The sequence below is a fragment of the Sceloporus undulatus genome, chromosome 3 (assembly GCF_019175285.1).
Source record: "Sceloporus undulatus isolate JIND9_A2432 ecotype Alabama chromosome 3, SceUnd_v1.1, whole genome shotgun sequence".
Classification (NCBI taxonomy): Eukaryota; Metazoa; Chordata; class Lepidosauria; order Squamata; family Phrynosomatidae; genus Sceloporus; species Sceloporus undulatus.
The window spans coordinates 79,151,187-79,177,358 of NC_056524.1; the positions used below are offsets into that span (position 1 = coordinate 79,151,187).

The following is a 26,172-nucleotide window of genomic DNA, read 5'->3' on the forward strand; positions in this document are numbered from 1 at the left end:
CTATACCAGGAAAATTTTTAGAGCAGATCATTAAACAGAGAGTTTGTGAACATCTAGAAGGCAATTCCATAATCACAAAAAGTCAGCATGGGTTTCAGAGAAACAAGTCATGCCAGACACATCTAATCACTTTTTTTGATAAAATTACCAGCTTGGCAGGTGAGGCGAATGCTGTGGATATAGTATATCTTGATTTCAGTAAGACCTTTGAGAGGGTTCCCCATGACAGTCTTGCAAAGAAGCTAGTGGAATGTGGGATAGACAAGGTAACTGTTACATGGATTTGTAATTGGTTGACTGGCCACACCCAAAGGGTGCTCAACAATGGCTCCTTTTCATCCTGGAGAGAAGTGACCAGTGGAGTCCCACAAGGCTCTTGTCTGGGCCCAGAGCTATTCAACATCTTTATCAATGACTTGGATGACAGAATAGGAGGCATACTTATCAAATTTGCAGATGACACCAAACTAGGAGGAGTAGCTAATACTCCAGAGGACAGGATCAAAATTCAAAATGACCTTAATAGATTAGAAAGGTGGGCCAAAGCTAACAAAATGAATTTCAACATGGAGAAATGTAAGGTACTGCACTTAGGGTGGAAAAATGAAATGCACAGATGTAAGATGGGTGACACCTGGCTGAATGAGATGACGTGTGAAAGAGATCTAGGAGTCCCAGTAGACCACAAGTTGAACATGAGTCAACAGTGCGATGCGGCAGCTAACAAGGGCAATGCAATTTTACTGCATCAATAGTAGTATAGTGTGTAGATCAAGGGAAGTAATAGTGCCACTCTATTCTGCTCTGGTCAGGCCCTACCTGGAATATTGTGTCTGGTTCTATGCCCCACAATTCAAAAAGGATGTGGAGAAACTGGAGCGTGTCCAAAGAAGGGTGACCAAAATGGTGAAGGGTCCGGAAACCATGTCGTATGAAGATCAGCTTAGGGAACTGGGGATGTTTAGCCTGGAGAAGAGACGGTTAAGAGATAATATGATAGCCATGTTTAAATATTTGAAGGGATGTCATATTGAGGAGGGAGCAAGCTTATTTTCTGCTGCTCCAGAGACTAGGACCCAGAGCAATGGATGCAAGTTCCAGGAAAAGAGATTCCACCTCAACATTAGGAGGAACTTCCTGGTTGTAAGGGCTGTTCAACAGTGGAACAAACTCCCTCAGAGTGTAGTGGAGTCTCCTTCCTTGGAAGTCTTTAAACAGAGGCTGGATGGCCATCTGTCATGGATGGTTTGATTCAGATTTCCTGCATGGCAGGGGAGTTGGACTGGATGGCCCTTGCGGTCTCTTCCAACTCTATGATTCTATGATTCTAGTTGGCAAAACCAGCTGTGAGTATTCCTTCCCTCAGAAAACCCTATGACATTCATGGGATTGCCATAAGTTAAAGGCAACTTGAAGGCACATATCTGTCCAAATAATTTTCCAGTTGTCACTGAACAAACATTTCTACACTGTAGACCTGGAGGAAAGCTGTTAAATGGGGGGGGGGGATGAAGAAAGAGAAAATAAAATAAATTATGGTTCATGAGAAAAATTAAGTCTTGAGAGGTGGCCTGGGTTCATGATAAAAACATGAGAAACAGTCAGTTTAAAAGGCACTTTCACTTTGCTTTTACTGGATTCTTAGACTAAAGAGGTAAACATAGATCTCATTTGGCATGAACCTACCAAAACAACAACACTGAGAAAAAGTGAAAGTGTGCCCATCTCAAATGGATCATTAGGGGATGAAGAAAACCCAACTGAGATCTAGCTGGAAGTGGAAGAATGAAAGTAAAATGAGGGGAGATACTCCCTTTCTTCACTATATGGCATGAGGAGTAGGTGCGAGATATATCCATCAAAGATCTTTTACCATTTCCACTCCACACATTTTCCCTGAAGTGCATTGAATTATCACAAATAAAGCAAATTTTATGTAAATTTCTGCTTATTGCCTGAATTAACCTGGACATCTAGAGTAGGGAGTAATGTCTTAGAAATCATCTTAGAATTACTTTGGGGCTGTACAGGGAATCACTGCATTGTGATAATGTACTTCTCTTTTAGTTTTACTGCTGGAACTGCTGAAATGGATTTCTAAATGCTCTTGAATTTGTATCTGACCAACTACTGTGGTTCAGCTACTGTTAAAATATGCATGGTTAATTTATTGCTGTTTCCCCTGGGATGCCTGAAAGAAATTATGCAGACATTTTGGCAGAAGAGTGCAATTAATTATATTCTACTGGGCAGAAATTTGGTAAAGTTGGATAAAATTGTATTTTAAAGAAAACATTCTCCACCTACTTGCAATTTAATACATAGGAACTTGGAATAGTTCTTAGGAAACTGATCTGATATAATTGCAGAACAGTACAAGTGAATTACATCACTGTTCAAGTCAACACAGGCATAAATGAAAAAGATAGGTGCCAGCACAGTTGTGTTTTAATAACAATGCATGTTTGAGCCTGATCTTATTCTCATTTTTGGCAAAATCCACATAATTTATATTGCAGTATGATAAGCCTTTGTATCTACCAGCTGGCTGAAAAAAATCCTTAAATTCCTTTTAACAGATAGCTTCCATTGAAACTGTATTTCTCTTGTAGAGATTTCCGATTATGGAGAAAAGAGATCAGTAGAAACCTCTCTTTAATGCCATTCTCCTGTTAAGTATATGCACCTGTCTTGGAAACTTCATGTCTTTTATTTTTGATCTTTACCTTGCTGAGGTCAGTATGAAAGGTTGATATCAGTAGACTTTTGAACCAACTCCTTTCCCCCTTATGCTTGCTTTCAGCTCAGGTTATGATCAGACATAAATTTATACAGACTATGAATTCTTAAATTCTCCCCATCTGTATTTTCTGAACACCCCATTAAATTTTGGAACCCCAAAACTACCTGAGCTTTTTTATAGAACAACATAAACATCCATTCAGTATTTAATTTTTCAGACTTTGTTTAGAGATGCAGATGGGTAGTTAGTTGGCAGTTTTCATGTCACTTTTTCTTCTGTATGCCTTGTAATTACCAATGTGCACAAGGAAATGCACACAGATGAAATCATAGCAAATGAAGAATCCCAATATTCACATCTGCCAGAATGTATTTTACATAGCATTTTAATCAGTAATCTACTTGTGCTAATCTTTTCAGGTAAAATGAATATACATTGTGACAAATTGCTTGTATATTCAGTTTGAAGTTATTTTTGGCCAGTTTCCAAGTTAAATTGGAATGTAGCCAGTAACTCTTGCCACTGAGGGAGGAAGAGAGCCTTTTTGGATATAGCATTCCAAAGATGGGACATCTTCATTGTTGTTGTTGTTAGCTGCCCTCAAGTTGACTTCAACTCACGGTGATCTTGTGGATGAGAAACTTCCAATTACCTCTGTCCTCAGCTTCTCTGCTCAAGTCCTTCAACCCAGGTCTGTGTCTTCCCTGATTGAATCTTACCATCTAGCCTGTGGTCTTCCTCTCTTTCTACTATCTTCCACCTGTTCTAGCATTATTGCCTATTCTAGTAGTTCATTTTTCTGCATGATGAGACCAAAATACAACAGCCTTAATTTAGTCATCTTGGCTTCCAGAAAGATTTCTAGTTTGATCTGTTTCAGAACCCATTTGTTCATCTTTTTAGCTGTCCATAGTATCTTCAGCACTCTTCTCCAGTACCACATCTCAAATGATTTCATCTTCTTCCTATCATCTTTTTTCACTGTCAGGCTATCACATATGTACATAGGGATGGGGAATACAATGGCTTGGATGAACCTGACTTTAGTGTTCAGAGTTATGTCTTTATACTTTATAATCTTGTCCATTTTTTCATAGCTGCCCTTCTTAATCCCAGTCTTCTTCTGATTTCCTGGCTGCAGACTCCATTCTGCTTGATATTTGAGCCAAGGCACGAGAACTCTATTTCATCTTCATTAGCATGAGCCAAATAATATGCTTCATCCATTCTAAATCTAGTAATATTAAGTAGCATATCTTCTAGTATTTCACAAATTAAAACTAGGACATGTGTCCAGGTAATATCAGAATATGGTCAAGATGCAAAACATGATTAATGAGAGAGAACACAAGCTAGGGAAGGCTGCAGCAGTTTGCTTTTGCAAATATTCTCTACTCTCCTTTTCCCTCTCCTCATACTTTTACACTTTGAACTAAATTTGGAGCAATTGAAGTAAGTTGAGGATAAAGGGGAAAACTGGGAGGAGAAAGAATCTAGGACATTTTAAAAACAACTGAAAACTGTGATGACAGGGGATTAATCAGAACTGTATATGCCAAATTGGGACAACTGGAGAGTATGAAATACAGTTGACATACTAGCAGACCTAGTGAATTGTACATTCATTTTCCATCACGACTGTCAGTGTTTAGAAATCCGAACTCTGATTGGTGTGAGAGGGGGAAAAACTCAGTAGAAATAGGGATGTAGTTTTTAGTTCTATAATGCTGATTACCTGATTGCTTCTTTGAATCATGAAGTGCATGCCTCTGCTCAAAGCAGTATGTAGAAAAAAAATAGTTCTACATTCTAATGATATGCTAGGAATATGGCAGCAAGTATATAAAGACTGACTTCCTCCTTTCTATACTAATTTATGTGAAAATTTAATTAAAACATATTTCCCATCCCCCTTGTTGTTGAAAGAGTACAAGGGTTTTTGATTGTATGATATTTATATGAAGGAAACTGATTGCATGTCCCAAATTTAATCAACTATCTTATACTGTGTGCTGCTGATGTACAAACAAGATTCGATAATCCAATGACATGAGATGGTGTCGAAAGTGAGATGCAGAAAATCAATTATATGCTTCACATTCAAACATCAAATATTCCACATCATGCATTAAAACACGTGATTTCTTCCTTCTTCCCACTGCTTCTTTTAAATACCTTTACATTGTTCATTGAGATAGACATTTAAAATTAAACTACTTACATGGTGTGCTTCCAAGTTCAAAGCAGATCTACAATCTCACATTTCTGTATTACGCAGCATATAGGAAAACTACATTCTTAAAATTTCTTCATGATGGTCACGCTTACTATCTTTATATGCCCTCTCCTCAGTAATGTCACATTTGAGCCATATCACAGGGTAGCTGTGATGCTGTGATGCTCTGTTGTGTTAAGGTGCTTTTTACAGGTGCTTCACTTTCACAAGATTGGGACTTAACTTCAAGGTCTTTAAGAATGCGATTTTCTTGTCTGACAACTATGACGTATGGCACACTTATGGCAAGGAGCCCTGTACAGTGTTATCATCACCCAAGGATAAAGTACTGTGTGTGATTATTTTTGGCTTTGCCACCAGATTTTAATCATACTGCCTTGAAAGTTGTGAGAATTGATCGTAGTAATTACAAGCAATTTCAGTTATGTTAAGAAGCTGCATAAATTATTTCACATGAGTTTGAACACCACAAATTTTGAATGGTGTAGAAATGAATTCAAAGCCAGTCAATTACTGCTTCCAAAAACTCTCTTGAGACACAGCTGTTCCAAAATGTCTGTGAACCAGAAAAGGGGAGGGTAAAGACGTAGCTGTTTGAATTCACAGCAATCTATTACTCAAAACCTGTCCCAAAAGAGTATAAAATACTTGGTTATGACATAAAACTACTGGTGTTTTTTTTCTTATACATACATTAGAGCTAATTAAAAACTATAAAAAGAAGGGAGGCCTTTAAAGTGGTTACTTGCAACTGAAAGCCTCGAAGGACTTTTTTTCTTCTAAAACACTGGGCATTTTTAAACTATCTGAAAGAAAAATAAATCAATTCTGCAATCAAAGAACTACTCTGAATGAAGTTGTTTAGTGGTTTACTACATCACAAGATAGAATACCTTGGCCTGTTACAGACTGCCAAAATAAAGCTGCTTTGGGTTTCTTTGGAGGTATGCTGTTTAAATGATGCATGCACCCTAAGAATCCGGAAGCTGCACCAAAGCTGCACTCCAGTGCTTAGGAATGGAGTGTGGCTTTGGCGCAACCTCCGGACTCTTAGGACCCATGCATCATTTAAATAGCTTACCTCCAAAGAGACCCAAAGCAGCTTTATTTTGGCAGTCTGTAACAGGCCTATTTAAGAACAATAGGAACAGTTAACAAATCATTTCTGTATGGTTGTGATTTAAAAACTCATTGGGTGGTATGTCTAACTGAATGTGAAGCTGGTGATCGGATGGCATCTAAATGAATGTTCCTGCAAGTGGTTTGAGGACTGGACTAGGACTCCCACAAACTGGGTTCAGATCCTCACTTGACCATGAAAACCCAGTGGGTGACCTTGGGCAAGTCAACCTCAGAGGAAGGTAAAGGCAAAGGTTTCCATAAGTTGGAAACAAGAGACAACTGCAACTAACACTGGCTGGGAAAATGAAGAACATGGTAGACACCAACTTATCAGAGAGACAGAGGCCACAGGTGACACCCAATTATATATGCCACAGGATACATTGCCAAAAATGCTGGCTTACTCAAGCTCCCATTGAGGAAAGGGCCCTTGACTGTGGGACACTGCTTTGCCAGGAATGTGGTTAACTAATCAATTCTGATGCTTCAGTGAGCTTTTATTTGTACAGTTTTATTGGTGTTTTAATGTAATGGCTGGTAGGAGGAGATGGGAGGGAAGTGAGCTAGGAGGATCACCAGTCAATTGCTATTCCCCTCCTTCCCTACTGGCACAAACATATAGTGGCTGGTGAAAGACGGCAGAGACAGGTGAACAAGGACAATAAATCACCTGTCAAAAGCTATTATGATCGTTCTTGGGCAAGCTTCACTTGTTTTCCGTCCCACTCTCTCCCATCAGCACAACCATGTAGTGGTCAGCAGGAGGGAGTGGGGGGCATGCCAGTGAGGAGGATCACTTGTTGATTACTCCCATCACCTGTGGTGGATGAGCCTCACTCAGGTATTCTATCACTTCCTGCTACTAACAGCTATGAAGTAAGTGGTGGGAGGGGAGGGGAGCAGTGAGCTAGGAAGATTGTCATTTGATGGTATCATAGCCAGGGAATGGATAACTCAGGCTCCTACTCTGCAGTTCCCCCACAGCCATGTTATGGTATCTTTCTGTTTAACTGGAAGGTGTTTTTCTTTTTAAAGCAGTATTTGCACTTAGAGGCTGGAGGAACACAGACTTTTGGTATCACATTGTAGCAGTGTGTCTATATTTAGTATGATTTAAAAATGCCATAGTAATAAATGATGCAATAAAGTCTGAGCATGGAAAGAATGGGATCTTGTTTTAGCCGATCCTTCTGTAACCTAAATCAGAAAGAGTAAACAGCAGCTGCCTCCAGAATCTATTATGTGAACAACAAAACAGAGATAAAGGGGTGGAGGACAGAGAAGCCTATTTCACCACCTCCCGATCTTCCAAAAATGTTAAAATTGCAGAAATCCATAGGTATGGCCACCAAAATGCAAGCCATAATAGAGAATAGTGAAATAAAGGAAAATATCATTCTTGGTTGACTTTGGGGTAACTTTTAAGTGGTCTCTATTATAGTCAAGATGTGACCCTGTACAGACGGGCCTTGAAGCACATACTGAGTTCGTGCTAGGGTTGCCCGGGAGCGTCCTGTTCAGACACTCCCTAACCCTAGGACATACTCAGTACGTCAAAATGGAGGCGCCATGTCTACATGGGCACCACCATTTTGACGTAATGGCCGGGCCGTGTCGTGTCCAAACGGCATGGCGCAGCCGTTACATCCTGGAACCGCGTCAGGCCGCTTGTGGCGGCCTAACCGCAGCACAGGAAGGAGCTCCGAAATGGAGCTCCTTCCCGGAGAGTGCCTTGTTTCTGCGACAACTAGATTGCTGCGGGAACGGTGCCAGGGGGAAAGGGACCAAGTGGCATGAAGCCCCAAGGACACCCCTTTTCAGGACCAGGGAGGAGCGGCATTTTGCCTCTCCTCCCTGGTCCCAAAAAGTGCCGTATTGGGGTGTTTGGGCTACCGCTGTGGCTGTCCTGGCCCCAATATGTTGCACAAAGGGGCAGCTGCAGCCTGCCCCAAATTGGTGGTCTGTATCCCGCCGAGGTATTTCTTTTCTTATGCAAAGCTTATCTGATTACCTTGTTTCATTTTATATATGTGTATTGTTAATCTTGAATAAAAACTTTGCTGAAATATGTTGAGGGCATCCTCTTCCTCCTCCTCTTCCTCTTCCTCTTCCTTTTCTTCTTTCTCCTCCTTTTTCTTCTTCGCTGTAGGAACGTGTCACTATTTTTTCCATTTTACTTCTTCCTTTGGTACTGCATTTTCTGTTAAAGAAGTGATGCCAGGTATATCTGTAATGCTTTTTTAAATATTTAATAAACCTGTACTATTACAGTAACACATAACAATTCAAATATCCTCTAAACGCTACTATATGCTACTCGATTAATTTAAACTATTCCAATTATTTTACTAAAGTTGTATTTTATTTACCAGTGAAAATTATTGAAGCTTGCATTCTTACTGCAACAATGATCTACAGTTAGATCACAGTCCTGACACTTGCTATAGTGTGGGTATACTAGCACAGCATATGATATTTCACATACTTCACTTGCCAATTTCATGTTCACCAAAATGTGTGTGTTTTTATGTGTGTGTTAACCAATATTCCCTACATTACTACTTAAGCCAAAAAATTATCACTAGTTCTGTATATCCAAGGGAGATTTCAATTTGTTTTCTCAAAGAGACTCCATTTTTTGTAGCATGTACCATATCTGAAAATAATAATAATGAGGAACCTTTAATATGACAGAGAGGTATACTGTTTGAAAAAAGTTTAAAAAACTCAACTGGGTAATCCTAGCTTTTTGAGGTATCACTGAACTAGCTCTTTGGACACTTGTCAAAATTGTATTTATGATAATTTGAGCAAAACACTGCAGAAGTGGTTTAATCACTGTGATGAGTCTTATTTTGTCAACAAAATAATGAATAATCTAGAGCCTTTTGAAGTCAGTAGAAGGATGTGTTTTGACACTGATAGCCTTTTGAACCACAGGTGTGGAAGTTATATCCAATCTGTTTTATTGAAATCCTTTACTACACACAGGGCAGAGACAGTTGATGTTGGCACAGTCAGATCTTAAATTGAGTTTTGCTACTCTCCTGCTCTTTCTACTTTCAAATATGCTTCTGCTCTTTGCCCCTTGTACCTTGTGATACTTATCTGCCTTTTTTCATATTTTACAAACCCCACAGAGAGGCATCATATGAATTAGATATTTCCTCCTTTGTGAGTAATGCTATCAATTTGTGCCTCATCCCATCTTTTCCTTTGATGTCTAATGATGAAGGCAAGATCCTTATCTCACACTGGTTTAAACGGCTAGTAAAAGTACAATAGTTCAGCTTGTGGCCTTTCTAATAACATTAAAGGAGACCCTTTTCCAAATCAAAACTGAAATCTGGAAATAAGCAAAGAAAATGAAATGCTTTATTGTTGTTGTTTTTTGTAAACCACCATGGGAATATGATTGACAGGCAGAATATAAATACCTAGAAGAAACACAATTGATAAATCAAGTTGCTTCCAAAATTTTAGGATGGGAATAAATTTAAAGCATGCTATTAACTAAGCACACAAGACAAACATCTGTGCATTAACACACATCTAAATGACTGTTTTGTACAGAACATATACTGATTAATTGAGGGGCAAAACAGACCAGCATAATATGCTGGGTTGGGGGTGGTGGTGTGGGAGTGTGGTATTTAGATGACGAATGCCCCAATGCTGCCCCCAAGCTGGCATCATACCGCCCGCCCAACCAGCTGGCAGGCAATGTTGTGGCACTCCAGCACCATGGCATTTATATGCTGCACGCCACATTCTGTAGGAGCACAGAAAAGGTGCCACGGCAGTGGAAAGGGCATTTTTTCCTTGCCCCAAAAGAAGCATTTTTCTGCCTCTTTTTAGGTGCGAAAAAGACCGGATCAGAGCAGCGATGTGTGGTTGCTGTGGAGGGATGGACAGATGTTCATATACCCATCTCTACACTAACTTGGGAAATGGGACCTGCACACCGTTCCTTACCTTGCTGTCTGTCAGTCCAACTGAGGAGCACCCCAGTTAATCTGTTGTGGAAATAGGATGCCTGGCTGCAGCCATGTAACTATGTACTACCACATTTTCACAATCAGACGTGGTGGCTAGTGAGCTTCTCAGACAGATGGCTAGCAAGGTAAGGAAATGGGAATGCTGTCTGAATAGCCTGGTTTTCTAAGAAATTCTGTGCAAAACCAGGGATAAATTACCCTGGGGTAAAGGCTAGTCACTCTGCAGTCAGACTGGATCCTCCAGATGTGTGTCTGCATAATCAGGAGTGGCCCCGATCCTGCCCTGAGGGTTTTTGGCCTGCATCATCTAATGTAGATGTCCCAAGGCCAGGGAGGAAGCTGGGCCTTTTGGCCCATGTGGACAACCTCCTAGGCTGGTTGAGATTGCAATGATTTGTAGTAGCTAATTCCTTAGTTCAAATATGTGCTCTGACTTGGGATGGAAATATTTGAAAATAACTTTTTTAAAAAATGGTCAAAAACATATTTGTCAACCATACTGAAAAAAATCTTCATAGTTTGGGACTTATGCTGCACAAAAGTCACACTTTATTTGCTCCTGAAATAGCATTTTATGCAGAAAAATAATATTTCTCTGCAGCAATATCATTTTCTGTATAGAATGTACTTTTTTTTCTGCACAAACACACCTCCATATAGTACTGAACTTTACATAGAATTTATTGCGTTGGGAACAAAATTGCTAAATTTATTCATTGCTTCCTTTAAGAGTTATTTAATTAATAATTACCTCCATAGCTGGAAGAGAAACTTGTATTGGCCCTGGCTCCTCGTTGGAATGTACATTCTAGAGATGTAAATCCTTACCTTCCTGATCTTGCATAAGAGAATGGGAAACTGAAATATTTTCTCCTTCGTTGCAGAATGAGTGAGATTTTTACTGTTGGTCTCAAAAGTATTCTTATATTTGTGAGCAAATTTTGTGCAAATTGCATACATTGTGCAAATTGTTGCCTACAGCATTTAAAATTAGAAGCATCAGATGGTGTCTTTTGGTTGAACAATCCTTTCATATATACTTACTTCATTATTTGTGTTTTGTTCCACAGAGGTAGTTTATTCAGGGATCTCTTATGCAAATTATGCAAACTTGGACAAATTGTGCAAACCTCATTATTTCTTTCTCACATAGAAGATAAGAAATCTCAGAAAAGTTACTAGTGTCTTGATGCAGTGTCAGTATGTTTTTAAGTCATCTTCTCTTGGCAAGGATGAGACATTCTATGATTTTGCAAACATTCTTCAAATCTGGAAGTTGAAGGCTTTCATGGCTGGCATTCATAGTTTTTTGTGGTTTTTTTAGGGCTATGTGGCCATGTTCAATAATAATAATAATAATAATAATAATAATAATAATAATAATTTATTTATAGGCCCTCTCTCCTGGGCTATAATCGAGGCAGGTTACAACAAACAAAAATAACAATAAAATACAATATACAGTTGAAATTCACATTTCTAATTAATCTCCTACCCTAACACCCCCAAATCCTAAAAAAACAAACTAAAAACAATAACAATACAAAATAAACAACAATATAAAATACTAATAGAAGATTTTATTCCTGACGTTTCACCTGCATCTGTGGCTGGCATCTTCAGAGAATGCTGTCATGGAAGTGAGTGGTGTTTGTGTGTGTGTGTGTGTGTGTGTGTACATACTGTGTGACTCTAGGTTGGGAGAAGTGATTTACATGTTAATATGTGTATTGTTCTGTTGTAGAGTGGCAAGGCCTCAGGGTGGGAGGATATGAAGAGGATTTGTGTATGCTTATTTAGTGATCCACTGCTGGGAAAAACCCTGATCCTGGTTGGCTTTCATTTGCATTTTGCTGGGTCTTAATTTTGGTGTTTTTCAGGACTGGTAGACATTTCCTAGAATCATAGAATCATAGAATCGTAGAGTTGGAAGAGACCACTAGGGCCATCCAGTCCAACCCCCTGCCATGCAGGAAATCCAAATCAAAGCATCCCTGACAGATGGCCATCCAGCCTCTGTTTAAAGACCTCCAAGGAAGGAGACTCTATCACCCTCCGAGGTAGTGTGTTCCACTGTCGAACAGCCCTTACTGTCAGGAAGTTCCTCCTAATGTTCAGGTGGAATCTCTTTTCCTGTAGCTTGCATCCATTGTTCCGGGTCCTGTTCTCTGGAGCAGCAGAAAACACGCTTGCTCCCTCTTCAACATGACATCCTTTCAAATATTTAAACAGGGCTATCATATCACCTCTTAACCTTCTTTTCTCCAGGCTAAACATCCCCAGCTCCCTAAGTCGTTCCTCATAGGGCATGGTTTCCAGACCCTTCACCATTTTTTGTCACCCTCCTTTGGACACGCTTCAGTTTCTCAATGTCCTTTCTGAATTGTGGTGCCCAGAACTGGACACAATATTCTAGGTGGGGCCTGACCAAAGCAGAATACAGTGGCACTATTACTTCTCTTGATCTAGACACTATACTTTTATTGATGCAGCCTAAAATTGCATTGGCCTTTTTAGCTGCCGCATCACACTGTTCACTCATGTTCAACTTGTGGTCTACTTGGACTCCTAGATCCCTTTCACACGTAGTTTCATTCAGCCAAGTGTCCCCCATCCTATATCTGTGCATTTCATTTTTCCACCCTAAGTGCAATACCTTACATTTCTCCGTGTTGAATTTCATTTTGTTAGCTTTGGTCCAGCTTTCTAGTCTATTCAGGTCATTTTGGATCTTGATCCTGTCCTCTGGGGTATTAGATATTCCTCCTAATTTGGTGTCATCTGCAAATTTGATAAGTATGCTCCCAATTCTGTCATCCAGGTCATTGATAAAGATGTTGAATAGCACTGGGGCCAGGACAGAGCCATGTGGGACCCCACTGGTCACTTCTCTCCAGGATGAAAAAGAGCCATTGTTGAGCACCCTCTGGGTTCGGCTGGTCAACCAGTTACAAATCCATGTAACAGTTGCCTTGTCTAGCCCACATTTTACAAGCTTCTTTGCAAGAATGTCATGGGAAACCTTGTCAAAGGTCTTACTGAAATCAAGATATACTATATCCACAGCATTCCCTTCATCTACCAAGCTGGTAATTTTATCAAAGACAGAGATTAGATTTGTCTGGCATGACTTGTTTCTCTGAAACCCATGTTGACTTTTTGTGATTATGGCATTGCCTTCTAGATGTTCACAGACTCTCTGTTTAATTATCTGTTCCAGAATCTTTCCTGGTATTAATGTCAGACTAACTGGACGATAATTGTTGGGATCCTTTTTTCCCCCCTTTTTGAAGATGGGGACAACGTTTGCCCTCCGCCAGTCTGCTGGGATCTCTCCTGTTTTCCAGGAATTTTCAAAGATTATTGCCAATGGCTCCGATATTACATTTGCCAGTTCTTTTAATACCCTTGGATGGAGTTCATCTGGTCCCGGAGACTTAAATTCATTTAGATTAACAAGGTGTTCCTCTACTATCTCTTTACTTATTCTGTGCTGAAATTCCCCTGTTCTGTCCTCTGCTCCATTATCCTCAGGTTGAGCACCCTTTTCCTTTTCTGAGAAGACTGAGGCAAAGAAGGTGTTGAGTAATTCTGCCTTTTCTCTGTCCCCTGTTAACATTTTGCCATCCTCTCGACGCAGTGGCCCTACCATTTCCTTCTTCTTACTTTTGCTGAGGACATATCCAAAAAAGCCCTTTTTGTTGTCTTTAACCTCTCTAGCAAGCCTGAGTTCATTCTGCCCTTTAGCTTTTCTGACTTTACCCCTACACATGCCTGCTATTTCTTTGAATTCCTTTTTTGTGATTTCCCCCTTTTTCCATTTCTTATACATGTTCCGTTTCAAACTTAGCTCGGTTGAAAGTTTCTTAGTCATCCATCCTGGTTTCTTGAGACACCTCCCATTTTTCTTTTTCACTGGAACTGTTTGAAATTGTGCCTTCAGTATCTCCCTTTTGAGAAAGTCCCATCTGTCCTGAACTCCTTTATCTTTTAGTATTTCTGACCATGGAATCGCCCTCAATACTTCTCTAAGTTTACTGAAATCCGCTCTCCTAAAATCTAGAATGTGTGTTTGACTTTGCCTGGTTTCTCCTTTCCACTGTATTACAAACTCCAGGAAAACATGGTCACTTCCACCTAATGATCCCACCACTTGCACCCCATTAACCAAGTCATCCTTGTTGGTTAGGATCAGATCTAAAATAGCTGACCCCCTTGTTGTCTCTTCCACCTTTTGGACAATGAAATTGTCTTCCAGGCAAGTGAGGAATTTGCTAGACCTTGAGGATTTTGCTGAGTTTGACTTCCAGCAAATATCAGGATAGTTGAAGTCGCCCATCACTACTACATCTCTCTTTTCTGACTGTGTGGTCATCTGTTCTAGAAAGATATCATCCAATTCCTCAGTCTGACTTGGGGGTCTGTAGTAGACTCCCACCGTAACATCCTTGTTGTTTCCCTCCCCTTTGATTCTTATCCAGATGCTCTCCACCTGGCTTCCATGATTGATGCCCAGGATCTCTTCACTGGTGTAAATATCTCTGACATATAGTGCTATTCCTCCTCCTTTCCTGTTCGCCTATTTCTCTTAATAAGGTTATACCCCTCTATTTCCACATTCCAATCATGAGACTCATCCCACCAGGTTTCCGTGATGCCTATTATATCATATTTGCTTTGTTGTACTAGGAGTTCGAGTTCATCTTGCTTATTTCCCATGCTCTGTGCATTAGTGTAGAGACATCGCAGACCATGGGTCCCTTTTACTTGCTGCCATTGCAAGTTTTTTTGCCTCCCACTGTTGGGTCCTTTCACTTTTTTTCTTGTTTCCTCTATGTCAGTTTGACTATTTTCGCCATGCCTTTCGCCTTCCTTAATATTGTCTCCCTTCCCCTCGGAACTCAGTTTAAAGCCCTCCTGATCAAGTTCTTGAGACTGTTGGCAAAAACATTTCTTCCAACTGGTGTGAGATGCAACCCGTCTGTTGCAAGAAGTCCCTCCTCATGGAACCGCAGCCCATAATCAAAGAATCCAAATCGTTTTCGGCGGCACCATCTGCGAAGCCAGTTGTTCACATCCGCTATTTTCCTCTCCCTTCCTGGACTGTGCCCTTCAACTGGCAGAAGAGACGAGATGACAACCTGTACATCCATTCCTTTCAGCTTCCTACCAAGCGCCTCGTAATCCCTTTTGATGTCCTGAAGGCTGTGTCTTGCAGTATCATTAGTTCCCACATGGATCAAAAGGAAGGGGTATTTGTCAGTAGGTTTGACCAGTCTTGTCAGTCTCTCTGTCACATCACGGATCTTTGCACCTGGAAGACAACACACCTCTCCTGTTGAAGCTGTCTTCTTTCCTGTTGAAGTTGTCCAGGTGTTTGTGGATTTCAATGCAGTATGTGCAGTATGACTTCACTGTTGTTGGCAAGGTCCAGAATTTTATGCCCAGGATGGTTTATAACATGTTCAGAAAAATCAGCAGTAGCAGTCCAAACAATTCATCCATTACAAGGTCTTACGTCTTATGCCGCCTTCTCCCACTAGAATGTCCTTGGTAATTTACAGGTCATTCTTCCTCTGCACATATCTGCTCATTACCCCAGGCTGTGAATGCTAAACAATCTTCTTTTCCCAGCATCAACCAGATAGCATACCCCATTATTTCACATTACCACACATATGCTCAACATGACAATTAAGCATGGCAGGATCATGTCTGGACTATGATCTTGACATGTTCTCATAGTGATTCATATGAATGCTGATGGGTATTATCATGCAACAAATGAAATTCTCCTAAAATGACAATTTCCCCCCATGTTGGAAATAGGTATTACTGAAAATAAAATCTTTGAAAATTGTCACTAGAAGGACATTTTCAGGAGTATCATGCCATGGCTTGAATATATTTCTGGCACACTCAAAGCAATTTGCATTAAAATCCCAGAAAAAATGTCAAGAAAGCTATGGGTTTTCCCTCCTTTCTTTTTAAAGGAAGATAAATTTGTTTACTCTTTTTGAAGGGCAAACCACCTACTTGCAAAATTGAGTGAGAAGCTATTAAGATTTTTCCTCACCAGTGTTTGTGACTATCACTCCATTATCTTGAAAGACATTTATATGGACCAATGAATGTGCATCAGGAATGCTTGAAAGTATGAGCAAATAGATCTTCTCATTTTGTTGGTGCAAACTGGGAATGTCTCATTAAATGGAATGATCTAAACGTATTGTCTGGTCCTTTGTGGGCACAAATATATGCTTGTTTGATACTTGTAGAAATGAATAGGTAAAATACTGACAGTATGAAATTTGAATTATGTCCTCTCTGTTATATCATTTCCCTATCCTCAGACTGCCATTCACTGTGGTGATAGCTCAGACTGATTATAAATTCATCCAGATCTCATTTGTTTATTCTTCATAGTATGCCAACAACATTTCTGAATTTGTTTAGTGCATTCTAAGGAAGAAGAAATGTAGTATGTAAACATGATAGTAAAACAGATGACAAATATATTATTTGCCAAGTAAACAGAAACATCAAACTATATCTGTTTAATATTTCATTTATATTCATTGATCTGTAATGGACTTTGTTCAACAATTCTGTTTTCAAGTATGGTATAGCAGTTTTCCATGCCAAGAACATCTGCAGGTTGGCCCCTAGTTCTAACACGTCAGCAGGAGCACTGCATGAGCAGATTTCTTTTCAATATGCTCCTGCAGGAGGGATAGGCAGTCTTAAATGAGTCTCCCATCCTTGGAAATCTCCAGCATCCATCTCCCTTGCTGTTCGGTGATCCACAACTCAAGTTGGACCTAACTGTTGGATTTAGCTCTTGGTCATGGCCAAACTACTCAAGCAAATAACATAGGTTTAATCAAATAACCAGAAGGGTTCTTCAGATGGAAGGAGCCTTTATGTTTCGTGAGGATGATTCCTAACACAAGTGATAAAATTGCATGTGTCGACAACATTTTACCTGCCATGGCTCCATGCTGTAATTTGTAGTTTTGTGAGGCACCAGAAATGACACATCCCAGAATAACGTACAGTGGAGCTACAGCACTTCAAATGGTATCAAAATGCATTATTTCTACAATGTAGATGCACCCTTAGCCATCAGTGGACATTAATATTCATTTAGTAAGACCCAGCCCACTCATTGTTGATCAGTAATTAGGAAAAGTAAAATCATCATAATATCGTCTTTTAGAAGTGGTCTGCTTTTAATCTAATTTCCTTTCTTATTAAAAATGGTCCACACTGGAACTGAGAAAAGATCATTTGTAACAGCATTTTCTTCTATTACAATGGTGTTAAGATATGCTATTAAGATAGATTATCCAATTAAAATGAATTCATTTGATTGAATAAATTTCTCAATTATACAAAGAAGCAGTTTAACCTTTCAACTCCAGAGGCTTAATTGAATCATAAGAGGCATATGAGTGCATATGACTGGTTATGCTTTAATTTCAGGGTGGAAAAAAATTAACTCCACTTCAGAAACATATAATTTATTTTACATATTCAGGACAGCATTAAAAGGGAGGACTAAAGAGAGGGACATAGGGAATATTTAATTAACATAATCAAAAGACCATAGGAAAGCAGAAAAGTTCACAATGGCGGGTTACAGACCGCCAAAAAGTGGTGCTCTGCCGCCACCACCAGTTGCTGCATCCAGGAACCGCAGCAGCCAAACCGCGCGGTTCCTGGATGCAGTGAAGAAAAAGCGCCAAAATGGTGCTTCTTCTTGCACCCCAGATGGGATGCCATGAGGCGCAACTTGCACACTATGTGGATGCTATGCGTCCAATACATCAAAATGGCGGCGCCTGTGTGTATAGGGCACCGCCATTATTACGCCCCCGTCACGTGCTAGGGGTGAGGCCGGTATGGACGCTAGGTCCTCAGCCAACCCCTAGCACGTGACGAGGGCGCTGCAAAGGCCCGTTTGTAAAGGGCCAAGATTTCTTTACCTTTGGTGAGTCATCAAGTTCCCAGAGGAACTGCTGTGTTTGGTCAAGCATAGGAGTACAATCTCTGAGAAAAAATTCTCATAAAATCTTCATTTGGGGGTGTTATAAAAATGCTAACTTACAGGTTCTCTCCCCCCTGCCCCCTATTCTCCAAAAAATAAAGATCCCACCTGTTTCATTTAGACAATGGTATAACTGTAATACCTTTGAGAGGCCAACCTAATCTTGCAATATAATTGATAGATCATATCTGCAGACTCATAAATGGGGCTCATTGGGTGACGTTTGTACTAGATTTACTCTTTGGTTTGATGGGATGGGGAAAAGGGGGATACAGTTTGGTTTTCTACTTTGAAAACACCCTCCTTCTTACAATCAAACTATTTACATCCCTTCAAAGCTCATACATTTTCCCCAGGCTGGAAGGAAAGGCTACTTAAGCAATTATCAGTTTTACTCCTTTTATTGTCAGTATTCAAGATCATTTTAGATGATGAATTAATAAAGTTCATAGAAACCAAACTGATTGGTTTTACCTGTTGGTTTGAGGAGATGAAATGTCAGAGAGGAAAGTCCCATTTTATCACCATTTGGGAGCATTGTGAAATATTTAAAATCTTAAAGTCTGCTATGACTATAGTAAGAGTTAAAAGAATCAACAAGTGAACAACATAATTCCTTTTACACAGTTGAATATGTAAAATCCCAGTCAAAAACTTCCCACAAAATTGCCCCTCCTCCCGTTGGAATCATGTTGAGCAATACCTACTAATTCTGATTTTTAAAATATATAAATTTGACCCCAATTGCAAGACTGTCCCATACAATATATGACAATGCTCGAACTGAAGAACAATTAGTGTCATGTAGCTGAAAATGTTCACTGAGGCAGTATATGCCATCTGTGAAGGATCACATAAAAGGTTGACTGAATTGTTATTAAGAAGGATCATATGTTTGTGATGCAATCATATTTAAGGGAAAGGAAAAAGCTGTAAAAGCAGTCCAGAAAATGGAAGCAGGGTTCTAGGTTGACAGAAACAACTCAAAATCTTTTCCAAGAGTGTGCCACTAGTAAAAAAATTAGAGAAAGAAAATCCTGGCTCTATTTGGCATACTGAAATAAACCCCTTATCAAATGAGAAATCCCTTCTGTTCAGCTTGCCCACAAACCCAAATGCATGAATAGTTATGTTTTGGGTTTTTAAAGATATGTATCAAAGGAATTACAGAGAGTGCATCTGCATATATTGTTCCAAACATAGCAGGCATTGCTTCATTGTTTAAACTGTATATTGTTGAACACTGAACAGCCTATTTCAAAAAGATTTATTTTTCTAGCAGACCCAGACATAGCAACTGTGGGGAGAGGGGGATGCTAGATTGACTATCAGGACATACACAGCTTGCCTGGGTCATAGCAAGAAGCAATCTCAGAACTGATAAGCCTGCACTTGTGATACCAGAAGTGCCATGTCTGACGATGATGCACTGACTGAAAATTACAGACATAATATGCTACATGTACCCACTTTATCTAACAGTTATAAAATTTAATTGAGTATGCATTGCTTAGCAATTGTGTGGTTGTAAGCTCTTTGAAATACATTGTATTATAGTCATACATTTTTGTAACTATTACAATGGCATTGTATTTATGTTAATGGGACAATAGATTTTGAGTAGTTTTTTTTAAATGGTGGGATCAAATTCCTGTGAATGTTTGTTTACCTTATCTAATGTACACTGTCTCAGGAGGATTATTTATTCTAAGGCAGTTTAAAAAATCTATTAAATAATAATGATGAAGATGAGGTGGAGGAGGAGAAGGACTTGTTCGTCTGTCTGTCTGCCTACCTAGTCATTAAATTTATATCTTCCGTTTTCCTCGGCCCTCTTCTCACCAAAGTTGTCTTTGCATCAATGTTATTTTACTAAAATGTAGCATTTTCAGTAAAAGCATTTTAGAAAAAAGTATTTGCAAATGTCCCATGTTTAATGCCACCCTCCAGTTTTGCATACATTTGACTCCCAGTTTCCAAAATGCAAATTGAAATAATATTTTTCCGTCTTTGTGTTGAAACCTAAAAGAGCTTCTTAATGTTACACTCCAGATATGGACTTGTTATCAGTGCAGCTCTTTATAATGCAGCATTTTAGTTACCAGAGGACCTTTTCAAGTAGGGAACAAGTATTGTAGTGTGTGGGAAAGGAAGCACTAAAAACAGTGATTCTAGAAGTCTTACCTTTGATAACTGAAATCAATACAAAATGTGCCCAGATTAAAAGAGTTTATGCAGGAAAATTGTGTGCCACCTCACTGCAAGAATATATGCCAAATGAAAAGCGTGGTGAAAACATTTGTTGAATGTGTATGTGTGTGCATGCACGCATTTGACAATAGCCTATGCTACTGTTGGCAAGTACATCAGTTCTTTTGAAAATTGTTTGTCCCACCATTTAGCTTTGTATAAAATGTCTTCTGATATGTGTGTGTGTGTGTATAGTCGGTCCTCCACATCCACAGAATTTATATCCATGGATTCAAACCTTCACAGCTTGAAAATATTTTTAAAATGTATAAATTGCAAAAAGCAAACCTTGCTTTTGGCATTTTATATAAGGGATACCATTTTATTACCTCATTATATATAATGCAACTTGAGCATCCACGGATTTTGGTATCCACAGGAGGGGCCTGAAACCAAACTCCAGCGGACACTGAAGGCTCTCTGTGTGTATATATGTATGTGTGTGTGTGTGTGTTGTGTCTTAAACTTTCCTTTTCTTTTATGTACATTTAAAGTTATTTTATGTATACAGAGCACTATTGATTTAACGCTAGTGGTGAACACGTGCCATTATGTGTGAAGGGATCTTGTAGCACCTTTGAGACTAACTGAATGAAGGGGGTTGTAGGACAAGCTTTTGTAGACTTCTTCCTCAAATGCATGGAGTGAAACTGGTGCCCAGGAAAGACCTTTATAATCAAACTGTGTCATCATAGTTTAGAAAAATTAAACAGTAAAACTAATAAATGTAATGCAGCAAGAGCACAAACCCCGGACATATATTCAATCCCTCTTTTATTAAAACTGATTTAAAAGCTCTGCAGAGTCTGAGAATTAATGTCTTTATTGTTCTGTAAATTCCACACATCACTGTCAGTAACATTTAATGAAAATGCCTACTTGCTAAGCTGACAGTATATAAAACTTTCTAAATTCAGCCTTCCTTTTTCTTACTGCACGAAACTTCCTCAGCACATGAGATTTTAATGTGTTATATTTACAATGTACAAGGTGTACAAATGTACACATTTTGTTGTTGCTTTGTGCCTTCAAGTCATTTCTGACTTATGGCTGCCTCAAGGTGAACTTATCATGGGATTTTCTTGGCAAGATTTGTTCAGAAAAGGTGTGTCAATGCCTTCCCCTGAGACTGAGACTGAGAGCATGTGACTTGTCCATGGTCGCCCAGTGGGTTTCATGGCTGCAATAGGAATCAAACCTAGTCCAACACTCAAGCCATTACACCATGCTTTAATGTGCTACATTTAACCCAGAATGTGGATTCAGATAATACAACAATACAGACCTTCATGGGGAAGCCTGTTGGTCTGCAGAAGGAACTGATTTAGCCTATTATATTCCTGTCAGCAAACTCATAATCCAATTTAAACCTGATTGATCATTGGAATGGGGACGTGGCCAAGGTGGTTTACATGCCAATTCCTGAATTCTCCTCTCTGGATAGAGAACTGTTCTTTGTACATTTTGATAAAACTGTGATATACCTATGTACTGATTCATTCATCCTAGCTGCATTCCTGTTCCACCATTGTAAGACTGCTTGTTTTTCACAGGATATAAATTTGTGAGCCACATTTATGGATGGAATCCTATTGTTATTCTGAATTAGAGCAGACCACTTGAATCAGTGTGATATACCTATGTACTGGTTCATCATTCAACCAAAGGATTCAGTGGATCTCAATCTAGTTGGGATTAACCAATAAGATTCAGTCCATAGTGTCCCATATTTATAGTCAGGTTCCTGTGATTCAGATAATCTGGTCTGAGGACAGACAAATACATTAATTGAAAAGAATGTAGCTATGCTATAAGGCAGCAAAAGGTTAAAGTCTGGAAGGCGAGCATGCTGATCCTTTAAGAGGCTGCTTCTGGGTGAAGGTTGGTTAGGTGAGTGGTAATAAAAGGGAAAATCTAGCAACCCTTAGCAACAAATTGCATGGATTTGGGATGGTTTATGTTAGCTAACAATTGATCTTTGGATGTCACTTGCTTTTAGACTCCGAACTGCATAGCATGGATGCTTCAGAGGAGGGGGACTCTTTGTTGGCCTCTGTGCATGGAGACTGAGGGTAGACCACCACATGATGGTGGCAAACTCAGAGGCTATTTAAGCCTGCCACACACACCCCACTCTCTTTCTGGTGAATTCCAGTTAATGAATGGTGGCTACGCTCTCCATGAGAGATTTCAGTTAGTGCATGTGTTCAGCGTGCTACGTTTTTTAAAAAATTGCCATTAGATATTCTTTTATTTCTGTTTAAGAAATTTCTGGGGTTGAGGTGTCAGATGTTGACATCTGGCCCTCGGTTGGACCCACACCAGGTTGCTCCCCCCATTCTTTGGTCAGTTTGCTTCTTCCCAGGCCTTACACAGGTTAAATGAGATATAGATAAATAAAATGGCCCTTGTTTAATCCAACTAACTGTATCTGGTCATAGTTACTCAACAATAGCAGGTGAGCAGATGGAGTAAAATAGCATTATATTTCCTTTAACTGCAGTGGCCCCAGGGAGCCAGTATCTGATCCAAAGTTTAATGGCTCCTGACCTAGTATATTTTGTGAAGATTTTAAAAGCACCATTTATACATTGACAAGTGATTTTTCTTTCTGTGCTTGTAGGTGTCTTGACACTAGAATTACTAGGAAAAACCATATTTATTGCTTTTCAGGTAGCATAATTTGCACCCTTCTTGGAGAGGGATAACAATTTTGTTAGTATTGTTTAGGCTGAGTTCACATTTCTGTCAGTGTGCAGAAGAGCTGAAGGTTTAATTTAATCTTTATCAGACATCTTATCTCTCTTGTTTGTTGCATGTTTTCAGATAGATTTTTCTTCCTTTAAAAGCCTTTTAGTGATCCCACCCCCAGCTTCTCTTCCATCATGTAAAGATTAGTAATAGCAGCCACCAGCCATATCCATGAAAGGAACAAAAGTATCTGCAATGTGTCCTTTATTCAATAGAAAATAATTCATATTGTAGCAGTATTTACTTTATTGCAATGGGCTATTGAAGCCCCAATGTTATCTTTAAATCGGTGGGTCTGTGCCTTGGCTGACAAACTTATTTCAAATACATTTACATTTTATATTTGACCTTCCTTATTTTTTCACACATCAGTTCCTTTCTTCATTTGAATCTTCTTTTTACCTCTACAATGTGTCTATTTCAGTCTGTTATGGGATTCTTCTTCAAGGATGAAAGGATTTAATTAAGGATAGTTCACATTCTTGAAATACAGAGTGGCATCCTAGTAACCTAGACTGCATTTGCACTACAGAAATAATCCAGTTTGACACCACTTTAACTGCCATGCCTCAGTGCTATGGAATTCTGGGAACTGTAGTTTGTAGGGACACCAGAGCAAAGCACTGTTATTGTCAGAAGTTGTTATAATCCCTAAAGGCCCTCTGCAGAAACATGGATGAGATTACTTTTCAGTTTGAACTGCTGTGCTGCTTGTATTACTACAAGATTTAGATGGTGAAGTGCAGGGGGTGTGTGTGTGTTCAAATCCCACAGAGATAATGCAACTAAAGGCCTGAAGGCACTATCAAGTGCCATCTGTAGTATTTCCAAAATTATTTAACTTTACAATTCTGTTACAAGGAACAAAATGGAAAATATTATAATTTTTATAATATTATAATGTTAAGTTAAAATATGATTTAATTCACTATTCATAAATTTGCTGACAATTAGTTACTGGTGATTATTGCCTCTTACTTCAATGTCTGGGGTCCTTGAGCATGGTGATATATTTGCAGTAACTTATTGGCCATTACATTCCTAGAATGCTAAGCTAGACTGTGTTGCATTGTAGTGTTTATTTATTTATTTATTTTGTTGAAGGCACTTGCAAATAAACCTGATATTTTATGTACTTGCAATTCAAAATGTCATTTCAGCATAGTAATTCATTCTCCATCTTAATACATACTTTTCCAATGACCTTGACAATAAGACATCTTTCTTACCATCTCTCCAAATCCTTTGTTCTAAAGACTTATTGCACTGTCGATCTACTCAAGACATTCAATCTGTTTCTGAAAGGTGACTTAATTACCTTACTGCCAGACAAATAGCAAACTCTTCTTTGGGTTAGAAAGAGTGGCAGCAGCACAGGGAACTTCCATAATACTTAGTTGGTGATTAATAGAAGGTTGCTTTTCAAGAGCCTCAAAATAATTTTTTAAAGTGATTTACTTGTAGCACTATTGTAATTAAAATGGCCTGCTGAGCTTCTGTGCTGTGTTTTTATTTATCCTCTGAAGTTAGCCATCATATATTGTTGTAGCTTTATATGGTATTTTAATATGTATATTAAATGATATATATACCTGAAAGTAAGGGTTGAGTAACTTATCCCCTTCATGTTGTTGGATAACAGATTATAGGAGCCCCAACTATGTTAAATAATGCTGGAAGTTGTAGACAACAAGATGTAGCAGGCTGCAACATTCTGCAGCACTTCATTGCAGTAAAGAAAAGATTGCTTCTAGCACCTAAATAACTAGTCAGCCCTCCATATCCATGGATTCAAGCATCCACCGTTTGAAGATATTAAAAAAATATAGAAATTCTCAAAAGCAAACCTTGATTTTTCTCTGAAGATGCCAGGCACAGATACAGGTGAAACACGAGGAATAAACTCTTCCAGAACATGGCCACATAGCCCGAAAAACCAACAAAAAATGTAAAAAGCCTTTGACTTCAGAAAACTTGATTTTGCCATTTTATGCAAGGGACACCATCTTACTGTGCCATTAGCTTTAATGAGACTTGAGTATCCATGGATTTTGGTATCCATGGAGGTCTTGGAATTAAATCCCAGTGGATACCAAAGGCACACTGTATTGTACATATATAGTATTTTTGTAAAGGAGAAACTGCTTTACAAGCTGCAGTTTAAGCCATGAAGCATATGGGAGCTTAACCCCTTGTTTGCCATATTTTGTGAAGATAGGTGTTATGTTGTTACTTATAACACACTTTGCATGGGACATCTTAATGCTGGTGCTGGCCCTGACTATGAGATAGACCATATAATTAGAGGCAACAAGCACAGTGTAGTAGTTTGAATATTGGACTAGGACACTAGGAGACCAGGGTTCAAATCTCTGCTTGGGCATGGATACCCACTGGGTGACCATAGGCAAGTCACACTCTCTCTGTCTCTGAAGAAAACAATGGCTAATCCCATCTGAATAAATTAAGCCAAGAAAACCACTTCAGATATAGTGAATACATTTAGTTTTGGTCATGACTTTCTGTACGTCTGTAAACTTTGCAGATTAAAAAAATTGGTCCAGAAAGGATGTGATATGATACATCTCCTTAACCCTCTGGTCTTGAGGTAGAGGGGGGCCATCTGTGACCCTCTCTTAAGTTTATTAGTTGAAGAGCAGGACATAAACGTAACAGCTAAATATATAAGAAAACTAATGGTTTATCGGGGGGGGGGGTTGTAGAACAAAGGTCAAAAGTTGGTTGCTACAATAGTTTTATTTGATCTAGCTTGGCATAGTAGTTTGAATGTTGGACTACAACTCTGGAGACCAGGGTTCAATTCCTAGCTCATCTATGAAACCTGCTGGGTGACCTTGGGCAAGTCACATGTTCTCAGCCTCAGTGATGGCAATAGAAAATCTCCTTGGAACAAATCTTACCAAAAAAACCCATGATGGGTTCACCTTAGGGTCATCATAAATTGGAAAATGACTTGAAGACACACAACATGCATAATTTTCCATCTTTTGGTCCCCTAAAA

General features: G+C 39.1%; 1 protein-coding gene across 13 annotated transcripts in view; it reads left to right on the plus strand.

Moving 5' to 3' along the window:
* DMD (dystrophin) overlaps positions 1–26,172 on the plus strand; it is a 1,477,396-nt gene that overhangs the window by 493,070 nt on the left and 958,154 nt on the right. The window lies entirely within an intron of this gene.